The sequence below is a fragment of the Martes martes genome, assembly GCF_963455335.1.
Source record: "Martes martes genome assembly, chromosome: 3".
NCBI classification, from domain to species: domain Eukaryota; kingdom Metazoa; phylum Chordata; class Mammalia; order Carnivora; family Mustelidae; genus Martes; species Martes martes.
In genome coordinates, this window is record NC_137890.1 from 63,633,465 (window position 1) to 63,650,018 (window position 16,554).

Sequence of the window (16,554 nt, forward strand, 5' to 3'; positions counted from 1 at the left end):
TCATCAGTTCCTATTTACTGAGTACTGGGGAAGAAACATGTAAAACATGTTTCTGCTCTCCAAGAACTTTCACGTTCCCTGGAGAAGACACAATATACCAAAACCAGAATGACAGACAACTGTTTCAGAGATCAGGCCAGGCCATTAAGAAGTATGTTGCATGCATTAATTTTGATATATGATTACTTTCCAGATGGTTTATGTAGGGACTAACTATCGGAAGGTCTCTTCTGGCCAGGGGAGACAGAGAAGGCTGTAGACAAAAAGTGCCATCTGAACTGCTTTTGAAACATTGGCAGGAATTGCAAAGGCGGAGAAGGCAGGCAAGCGGGAGCAAGAATATGGAGGTCAAAGGGCCAGAGGCATGGCGAGCATTGCCAAGTGGAGTCCTAAGGGGTGAGCGGTTAGGCATAAAGCTGTGGAGGGAGGTCAAGGTGAAGGGCTGCCATGCAGGCTGGGGAATTTACTATAGTATAAAATTATGAACTTCCTGTAAAACAGGCAAGTGTATTGAGCCTCCCACTGGCCATGTGACTTCTCCCCATGGCTTTTGACCCAGTCTTCCAACAGTTACTTGCAGGGCAGAGGGTTAGGCTGGTTAGGGAAGATGTCCTCATGGCGTAGGACCACGAATGGTTCAGGACGGAGGTGTACTTGGTTACGGAGAAGAATCCTTCCAGTCACAGATCTCTGAAATGGATTAGTCCTCATCTTCCTGCCACTTGAATACACCACTTTATTTTTCAGAGTGAGAAGGAGATTGCTGATGGTCAGGCTCTTACCACTTACACCTTCCACAGGTACCAAGCCACAGGTTTATGTCAAGCACTGTGATAGGCACTGAGGATGTAAAGATGAATAAGACACAGTTTGATGGGGGAAACACATAATTAAGAGATACAGGAAAACATGTAAGTGCAGGGACTGCTGAATGCATGAGGGGGGTTTGGGAGGGAGCACATACCTGGGCACCTCGGGCACCACCGCGCCAGCCCTGGGGGTCAGGGAGTATGACCTGGAGTTGTTAAGCTCTAAACCAAGTCTTTGTGGATAAGCAGAAGATGGGAGGCAAGGGCAAGGAGGGAGGGACAGGGCATTCCAGGCAGAAGGGAGAACAGAAGCCAAGCCATGAAATGTGTGATAAAATTAAGAGAGTGAGAGCTGGAGTCCAATTACCTGGGTTGAAATTCTATCTCTGTCACTCATGAGCTATACAAGTTTTGGCAAGTTACATATTCTCTTTCTAACTCAGTTTCCTTGTGTATAAAATGAGAAAAAAGATAGCATCTATCAGACAGGGTTATTGTGATAAGTACATGATATAAAGCACATGCAAGATGTCTAGTACATGGTAAACACGTACGAAATAATACCAACGATAATTGTGATGATGGCAACTGCCTGTGGCTCGATATTACTGGAAATGCAGTGGAACACAAGGCATGGTGAGCAATGAGGCCAGAGATATAAGTGTTGATTTAATAAAAAAAGTATTATTATTGATTTTTATTCTACAGGCCAATGGGAATTTTTAAAAGGGTTTTCAGCATGGAATAACATGACCAGATTTGCAATTTAGATAGATTCTTCAGGGTTGTATGTCATGAACCGATTTGAGGAGGATAAGACAGAAAGCGGGAAGTCCAACATGTTAGTGCTATTATAGTAGTTCAGGTGAGAGATGATAAGCCCTTACCTAACTGGGGGACATCACAGTAGAGATTAAAAGGAAGAGGTGTATTTGAGAACTTTAGGTAGTAAACGTGACAGGAGTTGGAGAAAGAGAAGAAAGAGCTAAGGACATTCCCAGGGCTTCCAATCTGGGAGACCCGATGAATAGTGATCCATCCACTGAGATGGGGAGCATAGAAAAGGAGCTTGTATAGGAACCTAAGATCATTCAGAAGAGCTGGTTGGGAGGAATCTGTGGGTAGCCAGCTCGGATAGGTCCAGGAGACTATTGCTTATATAACAGGGAAGATTATGGGAAGGTCCTGGCTAGAATACAGATTAAGACGTAGCCAGGGCAATGGTGGTTATAGAACCCGTGAGAGTGGATGAGATTGCCTAGGGAAAGAACGCAGGTTGAGAAAGGTAGAGGACCAAGGAGTAGATCCAGGAAAACACCACTACTTAAGGAACATAAGAGGAAAAGCAGCCTATAAAGCCAAGAAGGAGTAATCAGAGCAGTTGGTGGAGAAGTAAGGGAAGGCAGTGTGATGGACATCAGGAGAGCAGAGAGTGTGAGGAAGAAGGAAGACATCACGTATCTTGAGTGTCACGTGGAGGCCCACCAAAGCAGGACACAGAAGAGCCAACTGATTGGTAAATAGGAGGCAAGAAGGGGAGGAAGGCATGAGAGACGAGGAAGTGGAGACAGAGAATGTTGACTCTTTGAGATATGTTTTGAGAAAAGAAGAAAGAAAAGTAGCTAGACAGAGTTGAAGGATGCTTCATTTTTTTCTCCCCCTGCTAGTGGGAGAGATTGAAGAAAGTTTGTATCTAATAGGAAAGAATTTACAGAGAAGTTGTGAAGGCAAGAGAAAAAGAAGGTATTTGATAGATCACAGTCCAAAAGAAGATAGCTGGCCATGACACCAAGAGCACAAGAGGAAAGAGGTTGGTCGAGAACGGAATAGGAATAAAATAAGCAAAGAAAAACACCATCTTTTCCATCTTTCGTGAAACTCTAGGTAAGGTGAGTGGATGAAGTTCTTTGTGGGGTTGGGAGGGCAATCTTGAAATTTGCATATAACAGTATTGGGGTTTTTAAAAGATGAAGAAGTGGAGGCCATATGCTCTAAGTGAGGGGTACAGGAGGTTGTTAAACCTTTCTGGAAAGCTGGAAAGAAGTGGAATTTCTCCTAAAAGGATGCTGAGCAAGGGCAAAAGAAAGAGGGAGCCTCCGTCCTGAAGCTCAGTTGAGGAAGACGTTGAATTTGGGGTAGCGCCCATCTGCACTATCAGGCAGTGTTTTTCCTCCCTCACTTAATGGGTTGGGAATAGGGGGAGAAAGGCAGGTTTCAGTATTTACTCCAGGTTGGGATTTTGTCACTGAGGCACAGAGAAAGTCGAGGGATGCAAGCCCACTGGGGGTCCTGTGAGGTAGTAGTAACAAGCCACATGCCTGAAAACAGGATCAAGAACCTAACAGTAGTTCTTCTGTTTCCTTGTTTATCCCAATGAAGTTCAAGGGAAAGAAATGACCTCAGGAGCAGTGCTGTATATCTTATTATTATTTGAGAGATTAGATCCCGTTTTCATTTTCGTTCCAATTCACAATCATGAAAAACAATATATTTAACTTCAAATGCCTCTTTGTCCTTATCCTGGTGTTATGCATCAGTTTCAGCTTTTAGGGACTCCAGAATCATTGGATGACCTCCCATTGCAATCAGAGGTTTCCCCAGTGATCTGGAGGATAGCATAGTGTTTATGCACTTTTAGCAAGCGATGGGGGTACATTTACCCAGACCTGCTTGAGGGGGGCCATCCAGCTCTAGATAGAAATTGCAAAAAAAAAGATCAGGAAGTCACTTAAACAAGCATTTGGAACATGTGGTAGAAAATGAATCCAGCTATCCCTGTCCCCCTCCAAAATAAGAATACGGCAAGAGAGGTAAAGAGATTACTATTATTATTACTATATCTTTTCTTTGTTTGCTTGGAGAGAGATAAAGTGTGAGTGGAGTGTGGGGGAAGGGGTAGAGGGAGAGAGAGAACCGTGGATCCCAACGTGGGGCTGCATCTCATGACCTGAGATCATAACCTGAGCCAAAGCCAAGAGTCTGATGCTCAACCGACTGAGCCACCCAGGTGTCCCTAGAGATTATTTAAAAAAATAAACAGGCTGGGCTGTGTTCTAATAGAATGAATTGGTTGGATGCGAAAATAAAGAACATAGTGAATGAAGCTGTTATGCTACCTTAATTTAATCAGGACCATCTTTTTTTTTTTTTTTTTTTTTTTTTTAGTTCTTGTTGGTGGTGGCAATGCAAGAGCATTAATTATTTCCTCTCCCTGGTTCTGGACCATTCTGTCAGCAGAGTGGATAGAGAAAGAGCCCACACCACTGTGGGTGTACCACTGCCAGTTCCTGGGGAGGCCAAGGTGCCTGGAACACGTGCATTCTGACCGTCTGGCAGATATTCGGAAAGACCTTCCATACTCATCAGGTACAAGATAAAAAGTTTCTTGATGTGGTCTCCCATTCATTAGCCACGGAGACATGCCAATAGCTTGAGTATCATCCTAACTTTGGACGGAAGAGCATTGACTTGAAGACCATAGAAATGTATTGCTAAAAGCAGAAATAGTATTTGTAAAGCACATGATGGTTTACCAAGAAATCACTCTTGTTACCATATTTGAGCATCATAAAAACTCTGAATTATTCTGAATAAAAACAATCTGCTACATTTCTTAGCTTGAAAATGTACTTTTTATCATATTAATTAAATGGCATTTCTCGATTTCTTTTCTCGGTATTTCTAAATCGTTTTTATTCCACTCTCCTCCCTCCGAAAGCCTTCATAGAGTTCTAGAACTAAAATCTCTCATTCATGCTCAGACAAATCATTGTTCCAACCTTACTGGAACATGGCTGGAACATTGTTCCAACCTCACTTCACCTCCTTGGAAACCTGTTTCTCTCTTCTTCTTCCTCCAGTCCCATCCTTACCTTCCTCTTCTCCTGACTTTTCTACTCTTTGAGAGACTCCATCCTAAACTTTAACCAGCTCTTAAAGGCTTTGCTTAAATACCGTCTCCTTAAAAGAACGCTTCTTGCTAATACATTCAGATGCGATCTCTTCCTTTTCAAGGTTCCCCATATACTTAATATCTTTGTTTCAACGACTGTGTCATAACCGTGTCAAAGACATTTAGTGAAGTACCTTACTAGATTTTAACTTCTTGAAAGGCTGTGCCTTTCTTCTTTTTAATTCAAAACCCAGATCGAACATCGTTTCCAGTGTGAATTCTTTTCCACAGGCACTTAATTCCCTTCTCTGCCTACCAAGTACTTTTCTGTGTGTTCTGCAGAGATGCGCTTATCACATTGTATTGAGATGGCTGCTTTTGATTTTTATCTTCCTTTTTAAGTTGGAAGCAACTTGAAGGAGGATAGCGTAGCGGTGAAGCTGCCAGACTGTCTGGGTTTAAATTCTAGCTGCGCTATTTACTAGCAATGTGACCTTGGGCAAACTACTTAACTGCTCTGTGCTTTTCGTTTTCTTATCTCTGAAACGAAAATAAAAATCACCACTACCTCAGAGAGTTGCTGCAAGGATTAAATGAGTTTTAACATGTAAAATGATTATCAGACAGAAGCAATTATAATTATTGTACTTTGTTGTCCTTTGTATTTTTACTGACAAGTACAGTGATTAAAGTTAGCAGGCACATCGCAGGTGTTTGTTGAATGAATGCATGAATGAATGAATACATACATACGTAAAAAAAGGTGTATGTGATGTTTCTTCCTAATAGATCCCAAAGTCAAAGATAGAATGTCCTCTCACCCATAGGTTGCCCACATCAATTAATAGATGGTTTATAACAGGTGATTGATAATTGTTCATGGAGCATGCTTTATGACTATTAATCCCGTGACTGGCAGATTGAAAACAATAAAAATAAATTATACAATGAATTAGGCTCCTATCAAATAAATGGTCACACAGGATTTTACATTAAGGTTGTGAGAATACTTCCCTTTTGTTTTAAAGCTCCCAGTTGGGAAAATAACTTAACCTGCATGGCTGTTTTTAGCCAGACTCTAGCTCTCTCAGTGACGGGGCTGTCCCCAAGGAAGATCTCAGCCCGGATCACAGAGACCCCAGGACCACTCGGGGGGAGAATTTTGACACCGAGAGTCTGTGGCCCCCCAAGCACCCCAAAACAGGGCTCCTGGCATGCTGAGGCTTCGGCTAGGAAGCGTGAGCCAACTGGGGATTTTGAAGAAGTAGACTGAAAGAAAAAAAGAAAAACCTTTGGGGCCGACGAATCAGGCAGGCACGGGGCTATTTCACAGTCCAGCAAACATGAACTTCCATATTAACTACCGCACCGCAAAAAAGCAGGGCACCTGTTTGCTCAGCTAGAAATGCTCACACTGGCTTCTTCCCCTCCCTGCCGGCCTTTGTCACTCAACCTCCTGACTTCTGTGTGGGAGAGGTTTCTTTCCCCCTCCCCTCGGCTTTTTAAAGGAACATCGGTGGAGCAGCTAATGAGGCGGTGGAAAGCAAGCTGGTCCGTTCTGGGTTGCTAATGACTCCATTCCCGGGAGCCTAATCAAAGATTTGTACATTTAATTGCTGTCAAGTCAGCTCCAACCACCTGCCGTTTCTGCAGCACCTGAGCTCCTAGCTCGGAAGCCCCTGATTCTAAATGAATCCATCACCCTTTCTAAAGGCCAGAAAGCCAGGCTGCTGGGCAACCCTGAATGGGGTATATCCTGGAGGGCAGAAAGTAACAGGCCTCGTGGAGGTGTGCCTCATCTAACGGGGTCGGCATGGGAGGGACACCTGTGCTCTTCTAGGATCAGACTTCTGTTTCGGGGTGGGGGGGGAGGGCGGGTGTGATGAGGACGGGGTGTGGGAACAAAGAGAGGAGGAAGAAAGTTACATCCGATCACATTCTTCCAGAATCTATTGATGCTTTTACCCTGAAGGATGACTTCATTTCCATCCCCAGGGCAGGATTGTGCCACGGATCAATATTTGCTAGGCATCCTTTCTGATTAAAATGGTAATTGTTTTTGTGTCTTTCCCCAGTTCAGAGTGTAGTTGTCCCTGGGTTTGTTTTTTTTTTGTTTTTTTTTTGTTTTTTAAGATTTGGGGAATGAGAAAATGGTTACTCTGGACTTGAGTTCAACCTGATGGGAAAACAGGTTACTTCTTGGGGATATAAGTTAGTTGGAAAAGAAAATGATGTTCAGCTTTTTTTCTAATGGCAATAAAAATTCTTTAAGCACAGGTACTACACTCTAACGTTACTTTTCTCACTGGCGACAGGTGTATCAAGTGTACCTGTCCTATCTGGTCTTTTGAGATCTATCTCCAGAGTGGTGGTTTTTAAGATTGAGTCTGGATCACAATCACCTGAAGGACTTCTTAAAACTCAGCTTCAGGCACGCCTGGGTGGCTCAGTGGGTTAAAGCCTCTGCCTTCGGCCCAGGTCATGGTCCCAGGGTCCTGGGATCAAGCCCCACATTGGGCTCTCTGCTCCGCAGGGGGCCTGCTTCCCCCCCCCCCCCCCGCCCTGCCTGCCTCTCTGCCTACTTATGATCTCTGTCTGTCAAATAAATAAATAAAATCTTAAAAAAAAAAAATCAGCTTTAGCAGCCCTCCCTCCCCCCCACCCTTTCTGATTCAGCCTGATGTGGGTGGGTCTGTGGATTTGCATGTCTGACAAGTTCCCAGGTGATGCTTATCCCGTTGGACTGAGAGAACTTTGTCAAAGCCTCTTGGAAACACCAATCTCACTGTCTGTGGGTGGAAGAGAGTGCCACTTAACCAAACATTTGATCAGTTGTATCTGCTACTAACTGAGCTGGCCATGGGAGAGAGAGGCACTAGCCAGACAACTCACGTGGAAAAAGAAGAGAATTCTCCTTTTTCAGCTTCCCAACCCAGGCTCCTGTCTGATGTGTAAAGGAAGACATAATGGGCCAAAACAGTGGTTGGAGAGGTCCGAGGCTTTGACCTATTGACAAATACCCCTCCCCCCACTCCCGAAGTCCTTTCCTTGGAATATGGCTACTTTTATTTGGGAACTCATTCTTGCTTCCTGGCCTGTCCAGCCCTGAGGGGTTTCCCAGTGCTAAACCTTGGTGTTATGGGCAACCCTACCTCCCCTTAGGTTTGGCAGAATCTACCTCAAGAAGGACATATTGTTAATCAGATTTTCAAATTAAACAAAGGTAAATATTATCAGACTATGAGCATTTTTTTGATACCCAGCCCCTTTTCCCCCAAGAAAAGAAAAACAAAAGGAACTAAGGTTATTTAGGTTGATAAATATTTATTCATGGTCCCCCGCTTGCCATTGGCAAATACTTGCCCTAGGCAACTTTGGAACTGGACCATTTTTCATTATTGATTAATAGTGAGGAGGTTTTCTTTAGTTCCTTCTGAAAGAATTTTGCTAAACTTAAGCCGATTTTTAAAAATAAGTTAGAGGAGCTGAACACCTCCATCATTTCACCGCCACCTCAGGCTGCTTCTCCTTGACCTGAATTTCTAGCTCATTTTGACCAGCCAGCTGACATGGTGAAGCTGTGGCAGTGACCAGCTGTGTCCCACAGCTTTCTGTTCCTTGGGCTCGTGTATATTGATTTTCCTCCTCCACTCTACACAGTTGTCACCATGTTCCAGACACATGCACACTTGTTTTGATTTCCTCCTTACTGCTTCATCTATTTATATCAGGGGACCCTGGAAAGTGTGCAAGATAACCTTACTAGAAAGCTAAATTAATTCTAAAAAGCAAACACCATATGATCTGCCAATCAGATGGGAAAATACTGTTAATTGTTATTCACTTACTACCCCAAATCTTTCCCTAGAGTGCCTGAAATCACAGAACTGAGGTACATTTGCTCCCTATTCACCTTTGGAATTTAGATCTAAATGCATCCATGATGTGGGAAGATAGAACAACAACAACAAAAATAATTGCTCTCAATCTGACAAGACTGAGGGCAAGGGTATGTATGTGCATGTGTATGTATTTTCACGGAAAAATCAAGTTGGCAGCAATCTTGATGGAAAATTCAATGCTCTTGGAGTTGAGAATTCCCTAGGAGCAAAAACCTGAATAGGGGTCTCCTGGCTTGGTCACTTACTGCTCATCTCGCAAGACTAAACTGAAGCCACTTTTTCTAGGAGTATCCTTCCCTAGGCAAAGCCCCTCCCTACCCCAGCGGTTGCTTTGACCTAACTTCCTCCATGTTGCTATTATTCTGTGCCCCTGCATTAGCCCTTGGTACACAGCTGTGGGGTTGTCTGGTGTGTATTTGTCTTTCAGTTTGACTGCAAAACTCTGAGGCCAGCGTGCAGGGTATATTCATAGTGGATGCTTTGCTGCCTCATACAGTGCTTGGAATCCAGTAATTGGATCAATAAATATTTACTGTTACACTTGAAGCAGTTTCAGGGGTTCTAACCACAACTTCTGCTGATCATTTCTACAGAATTTTTGCTATTTATTTTAATACCATAACCAGGATTGGGGCCAAGTCAAGAGATGTTTTGTGATCTGCCCTTGTAACTTACAGTCTGGGCACAGACATCCTCAAAGGTTAAATTGACCGAGAGACGGGATTAAAAGCATTAGGTTGAAAAGGCAATTGGTTTGCTTTATTTCACTCACAGTTCATGTACTTGCTTCATTCCCGCTGGTCCCATAAAACCCAGAGCAATGGAAAGGAAAACAATCAGGAAGCTTATCCCTCTTGCCATCAGGTTTCTCCTTCTTCCTTTTCCATGTAAGTTGGAAAGCTGCCTTCTGCTCTGCTGTGGGACAGACAGACTGACCCTGGTCCAGAAAAGCATGTATTATCACCCTGCACACCTTGCCAGGAACAATGTTCAGAATGTCCCCCTTGTGGCCTGGGACAGAGGTCTTGCTCAGCTCAGCCTAATGTTCACAGTCCCTGCTTCTAGATTAATCTTACCAGAGTATGAAGGTAAGTGGTGACAGAGATGGAGAATGTTCTCCTCTGGGAACTTTGACTTTACGGCGGGCGTGATTCACTTTACCCCAATAGCTGTGGTTCCAACGAGCTATGTGAAAAAGTGCATTTTTAGAGGTCTAGTCGTATTTAAAGTGCGTTACACTGTATGTTAATGAACTCGAATTTAAACAAAAATTTTTTTTTAAGATTTTATTTATTTATTTGACAGACGGAGATCACAAATAGGCAGAGAGGCAGGCAGAGAGAGGGGGAAGCAGGCTTCCTGCTGAGCAGAGAGCCCGATACGGGGGCTCTATCCCAGGACCCTGAGATAATGACCTGAGCCGAAGGCAGAGGCTTAACCCACTGAGCCACCCAGGTGCCCCTAAACAAAAATTTTTTTAAAAAATAAATTAAAGAATATAAACACTTCTATCTTCATGAAAGAAAAATAAATAAGTGAAAAATAAAATCAAGGGGACTAATAGAACACCGTGTGTTAACCAACTGGAATGAAAATAAAAATTTGAAAAGAGCAAAAATAAATAAATAAACCCATAAATCCATAAACAAACAAATAAATAAACTATATTACTAAAAGAAGCTGGCCATTTAAAGGAGGTTTTAACGAATATTTTCCAAGTCGAGTCTTCACCAATGGAGTATGAATTCCTTGTCTCTCTTCTCCGAAAATCCAGATTTCCACCAACTAGTTCGCTGCAAGCACGATGCTATTCAAGGTTGGTTGTAGGTAGCACGGGGATATATCATCATGAATCATTATTAATATTCGGAATCTTCTAAGGCACTTGCCCTTGGGGATTCAGCTTTTCCGCTGTCCTGCTCCCTGGGGAGTGCCCCTCCCTGCCCTACTGCCCTCTTACCCACTTTGGGCTCTTCCTCCAACTGGACGAACAAAGGAAAAAACAAGAGGAACAAAGGAAGAGAGGCCTTTGCAATGCTCTCCGCTTCACTCTGCAGCTGATGCCAGAAGGTGGTGAGCAAAACTGAGACATAGAAAAAAAGAGAGGGGAAAAATCCAACCTCCAGAGGATCCAGTAGCAACGGGGGGCCCTGAAGCCTCCTCTGAACTCTTTCTTCTTTCTGACGCACACCCTGATGGAGGGGGGATTCAGTGTGATCTGTAACAGCGCACACACGGCACTTGTCACATCTTGTCCCTCTTTTCCTTTTGCCCTAACCCCGTGTTCAACGTTTCTGGGCCTCACGTTCCCATGTGGCCACAGCAGAGCCTTGGAAGTTCTTTGAGCAGGGGTGCGGTGTGAGGACGCCATCCGCTTCGTGTGACTGTTCCCGAGTCACACAGGACTCTGTTTTTCAGTTGGGCGGTGTGCCAGAAAGAGAGGAGAGAGTCTAGTCAGGATATGTAGCTTATCAGCTTTCACTGCAAGAATTTTCCCTGCTAAAAACTTCCTAACATTCTGACCCTTCTGGTTTGAAACTTTCCAAGGTTGTTCCTATGCCAACGAAAAACATTACATGGTCTATGTTCCTTGTGCAATGTAGCAGCGGGGTCTATGTTATCAGGAAGATCTGTGAAAGGTGTGATTTATTTCCCATTCTTTTACATGGAGTCAAGAGATTTCAGATATCACAACAGAACTCTGTGAGCCACTGAAATGCTCCTCCAGAAACCCAGCTGCCATGTGCCTCCCCTGGGTCCCTTGGAAGGTATGGAAGCCAATCACTGCCAGATGCCTGGGCCACATGGAAAATGGCAGACAGGGTGTTTTCAATTGTGTAGTTAAAATTCCTGAGCACTGCCCTGCATTACACAATTATACATCAGATGTTTGGTTTCATGCAGCAGTAGTCTGACTATTCTGGACAAAATCTTGATATTTACTTTCTCTTTTCCAGAAATTTACCCTAATTTTTATCTTTGCAGTGAAAGAAAAGCTTCTATCTGTCTCCACCAGTCTGTCTTCTTACTTTGATGATGGGCTCACTTCGGGATGAAGAGCTTAACTACCATTTAAACCACAACCACCAAGCAACCAACTAACCAAGAAAGCAGGAAACCAGAAGCCCCAGGGCCCATCCCTACAGTTCACTACCTCGTTATAATCTCGCTAAGTCATATGCCCCAGCCTCTGCTTACTCACACAAGGATGAAAACTCTCGTTCTAGAAACTTCTTAAGAAGATTCAATGAGATGCTGTCTAAAGGCACTTGGAAACTACATGTACACTGCATCTTACTCTAGCCCATAGATCATTCAGCCTTTTGGCCTTAGCTCTAGAGGCAGTGTACCCTCAGGCACCACGCTTGGCTTTTATTCGAGCCATCTCTTTGCCATCCCCACCTCCACTATCAATAAATTCTAGAAAGCAACAAGTTTGAGATGCTGTTCCCACAAGGGCCGTCTGTGGTCTTTCAGAACAGCAATCAGCTTTCCCTGCTGAGTGAATATTGCTTACTTCTGACCTCAGTTAGCTCTCATTTTAACCATTCTCAATTATAAAACATCTACCAGACCATATATCAGGGTTAAGAGTAGTATAATCTCACCTAGCTGTTTGTTTTTTCTTTTTACAGGATATTTTATATTAAAATTGTTTTGGGGTAAGTTTATTGAGGCATACTTTACCTCTTGTAAAAAGCACTCTTTGTATTGTACAATTCTATGAGTTTTGAAAACACATACTCCTTGTGACCACCACTGTGATCGATATCTAGATCAGTTCCATCATCTCCCCAAATGCCCCCTTTTGAGGTCAACCTCTTCTTACTCTAGCCCCTGGCAACCATTGATTGGTTTTCTGTCTCTATTCCAGAATGTCATCCAAATGCAGTCATACAGTATATGGTCTTTTGGGTCTGACTTCTTTCACTTACGATAATGCATTTGAGATTCAACCAGGTTGTTGCACGTCTCAATAGTTTGTTCCTTTTCATTGTTTAGTACTAAGTAGTACAACGCATGGACCACATTCATTTGACAGTTGAGGAACATGGAGATGTTTCCATTTCTTGGTGATTATAAGTAAGGCTCTGGGCACTTGTGTAAGGTGTTTTATATGCACATATATTTTCGTTAAACATTTGGTTTTAAGAGATGTATGTAAGTTTAGTTCCAGATGAACAATCAGAGATTGCAAGATCTGGGGGCCCCCAGGGAGATGAGAGAGTATATTTCCTTCATGAGTCGGTCAGGCCCAGACCTGTCAGTTAAACAGGGCCTAGCTGTAGCGAGAAGCTGTTATTATTTCCACTGAGGACACTCGTAGAATAGAAATGAAAACTCACATTATTTTTCTGAGCCCCAGGGGAAGAACATAAGTACCTGATGGCAACCATCAATTTAGTGGGTCTAAGGTTGTCTAGGTGATTAAAGTAACATTTCCATGGATTTTGGCAATTCCCAGCACAGGCCACCTGCTGAAGAATACAGAGTCTGTTGGTAGACTGTTGACTAACAGACTCCTCAGGGTCATTCAGTTTGAATAAACTCTCTTTTTGGCTAATTTAGGAGGAAAGCCATGGTTCTTAGTTGAAATAGTTATACTGGAATCTCTACTGTGCACAGGATACCAGGTTAATTATCCATTTTTTGATATTAATTATCAATTAACTATCAATAATTAAATTAAATTAATTATCAAGATTTCAGGCTTAGCACCTGCTTTCTTCCTTCTACCCATCAAAAATAGGAGTTGCACCTGGGTGGCTCAGTCACTTATGCGGCTGCCTTGGGCTCAGGTCATGATCCTGGGGTCCTGGGATTGAGCCCCCCATTGGGCTTCCTACTCAGTGGGGAGCCTGCTTCTCCCCTGCCTGCTGTTCCCACTGCTTGTGCTTGCTCTCTGTCTCTCTGTCTCTCTCTCTCTCACTCTCTCTGTGTTAAATAAATAAATAAAAACTTTAAAAAAAAATAGGAGTTAGGGAGGTATAGCCATACCAGTAAGAAAGTTCAGCTAACCCTGGAGTCTCACCAGTTCTCCCCCACCATTCCACCTTACCACCCTCGGGCTCCTGTGTCCTCTAACCCCTCACCATTAAATGTTTGTTTCCACCTAGGAGAACTTTACCGTGTGCTTGCCCCTGTCAAGCCCTTGGGTGAGGGTGGGAGCTCACACAGATGATTGCACTAGAGAACAGTCTGGTCTCTGTCACCTAGACTTGAGTGTGAGTGGGTTTCAATGCTGGTAATGCTATAGTCCTCTCAGGACAATTTTTTTTTTTTTTTTTTAGAAGAGCTGACTAAAATAGCTAAAGTAAAATTTAAATAATAAATAATTTTTTATTTAAATAATAATTTTTTTGCTTAGCTAAAATATGGTATATAACAGTCTTGTGTTGTTCTCTCATGAGAGCTGTAATGGTTCTCCCTTTCAATGACATGTGTGAAGTATTTCCGCTTATCCGTATGGGCTGACCCCATCTGCAATGTTATTTCAATGAGGAAATATGTTGGAGTTCTGAACAACTAACTTCCGAACAGAACTTCAAAAACGGCCTGTAAACAATCTGAAGAGTCAGCTTTGTCACTGGCTGATTTACCGAACTGCTGGTCTGGGGTTGATTAGTGTCCCAGTTTGGAGGCATCCCATCATCTGAGCTCTGAGTATCATCGGTACCGCTGATTAGTGTTGAGACTTTAACAATACTAAGGAGAGTAATAGCAATAAGAGTAACAGGGGCGCCTGGGTGGCTCAGTCGGTTAAGCATCTGCCTTCAGCTCAGGTCATGATCCCAGTGTCCTGGGATGGAGCCCCACATTGGGCTCCTTGCTCAGCAAGGAGTCTGTTGCTCCCCCTGCTTGTGCTCTCTCTCTCTGTCAAATAAATAAAACATTTTAAAAATCAATGGTAATAATAGTGACAAGAGCTAACTATTTATGAGCACAATGGCTAAGAGGAAAAGAACGAATTTAGCACCATAAGTCGCTCCAAAAGTCTGGAACTTGCAAAGGCAAGGGTGTTAGATGGAGTATGAAGACCTACATATGTACGTACATTCATACAACTGGGTAGCAGAGCCAGAGTCTGATCAATGCCAGTGTTGTTATAGGGCTTTACTGTAGGGTTTTATAGAGAGAAGGCTTAATTCCATTTTGGGGATGACAGTAAAGGTGAGATTAGAGGCAGGGTTATCCATTGTTGGCTATGGCAATTATCCAAGAATGAGTGATAAAAGCCTCGGGATGGACAGAAGATAACAGACCCAAGAGGCTGTTTTACAAAGATACACCACCTGGGTTTGTTGGGTAAGCAATTGAATGGGAAGATGAGGGATATGTGGGGCCTGGTTTCTAGCAGCTGGTTGGTGGTTCTGTTGATTAGAATGGGACACATAAAAGAAGTAGCTAGTTTGAAGAGGAAGGCAGACAGATTGGATTTTAGATCTGCCATGAAAGTCACCTGGAAACAATTCTGGCTTGATATAAGGAAGAGCTTCCTAATTGTTTTAATCTATACAGAAGTGGGCTCCCCATCACTGGGAGTATTCAAGCAGAGGTGCGTATAACCACCTGTCAAGGTTCCAAAAGAGGTGTTTCCTGTATCCCATTGGAGGCCAGAGTAAACAGCCTTTAAAATCCTTTCCAACTTTAGGATCCTAGGATGCTCTAAGAGAAGTGGGGGGGGGGGGAAGGCTATTTATTCCACACGTTGTTGTAGTCTCCTGACAGATTTCAAATACCACTGTGACATTTACCGTGAAATAAAAACAAGTAGGAAAAGGGAGTGGTAAGTTAAGTGCATACTTTTTATGTGCATATTGATAGCTATACATTTACTTCATAGACCTTTTTTTATGTGAGACTGTTCACATCCAGAAGTTTTGTTGTTGCGTAACAAATCAACGTTCAGTACTTGGCATACGGCCCAATGTCGGGGGCTCTGACACAGCCCGCTCCCCGTGCGTGTGTGTAAACGTGTGGTTACATATGTGTAAATAGAAAGAGACCATGATTTGCAACGAAATGATTCCTATTTTCCATTTGGTGCCATATCTATTCTATTACTGCGAAGCAGTCATTTATAAATCTTTCACAAGGCGGCGATTTGGAGGAGAGTTAAATATCAATCTAAGTATAACATCAGTATGTAAACAGATTGATGAATTGCTTGACTGCCAGGATATAAACCATATGGAACGGCGAATAATGCTCAGAGGAGCTGTGGATAATTTTAGCACTTTATGAAAACCGAGGACGAGACAGAGCTACCCCACCAATCCTGTAAACTTCTCAACACTCCTCTGTTTTCACTCTCCAGGCTTAACGGGACAATTAGCGCCGTGAACCTTAAAAATATCACCTGCTAGATCGTTTCCCTCCTAAGGCAGGATTAATGGCCTCTGTGGGTGTGAATGCCAAAAAAGCCTACAGAAATAGGCTGGGGAGGATGTCTTCCCCTGAGGGTTAGGCTCTGTTATCTGTTCCCTCAAATGCTCTACGTACAAGATTAAGGTTCCAAAGCAACGAGCAGGTCTTCAAAGGGATCTACAAAGGGAAAAAAAAAAAAAAAGGCTAAGAATCCTTTACTTTTCAAGTGGTAGGAACAACACTAGAATCCAGGCTTCCTGTCTCTCAGCTCTGACTGAGCTCTTTTTATAAAATGACACTAGCTTCGCATACTAAAACCAGCGATGGCATAATATGGTTTCTGCTTTGCCGCAATCATGAAAGGTTCTCTCTCTCTCCGAAGTTATATAAGTGGATCCTTCTCTGTGTCTCGTGGCAGATACTGCCCTGCACTCACGCTGAGGGTAGATGGAATTAAGTGGACGGGTCCTGGGGATTCTTTCATGATTCAAGGAATTTCAGGCTAAAATCTATGCAGTCCGAGCCCAGCAGAGAATTAAGCAATTTTCGGCTGACTTGAAGCACAAAAAGGCAGCCAATGTGG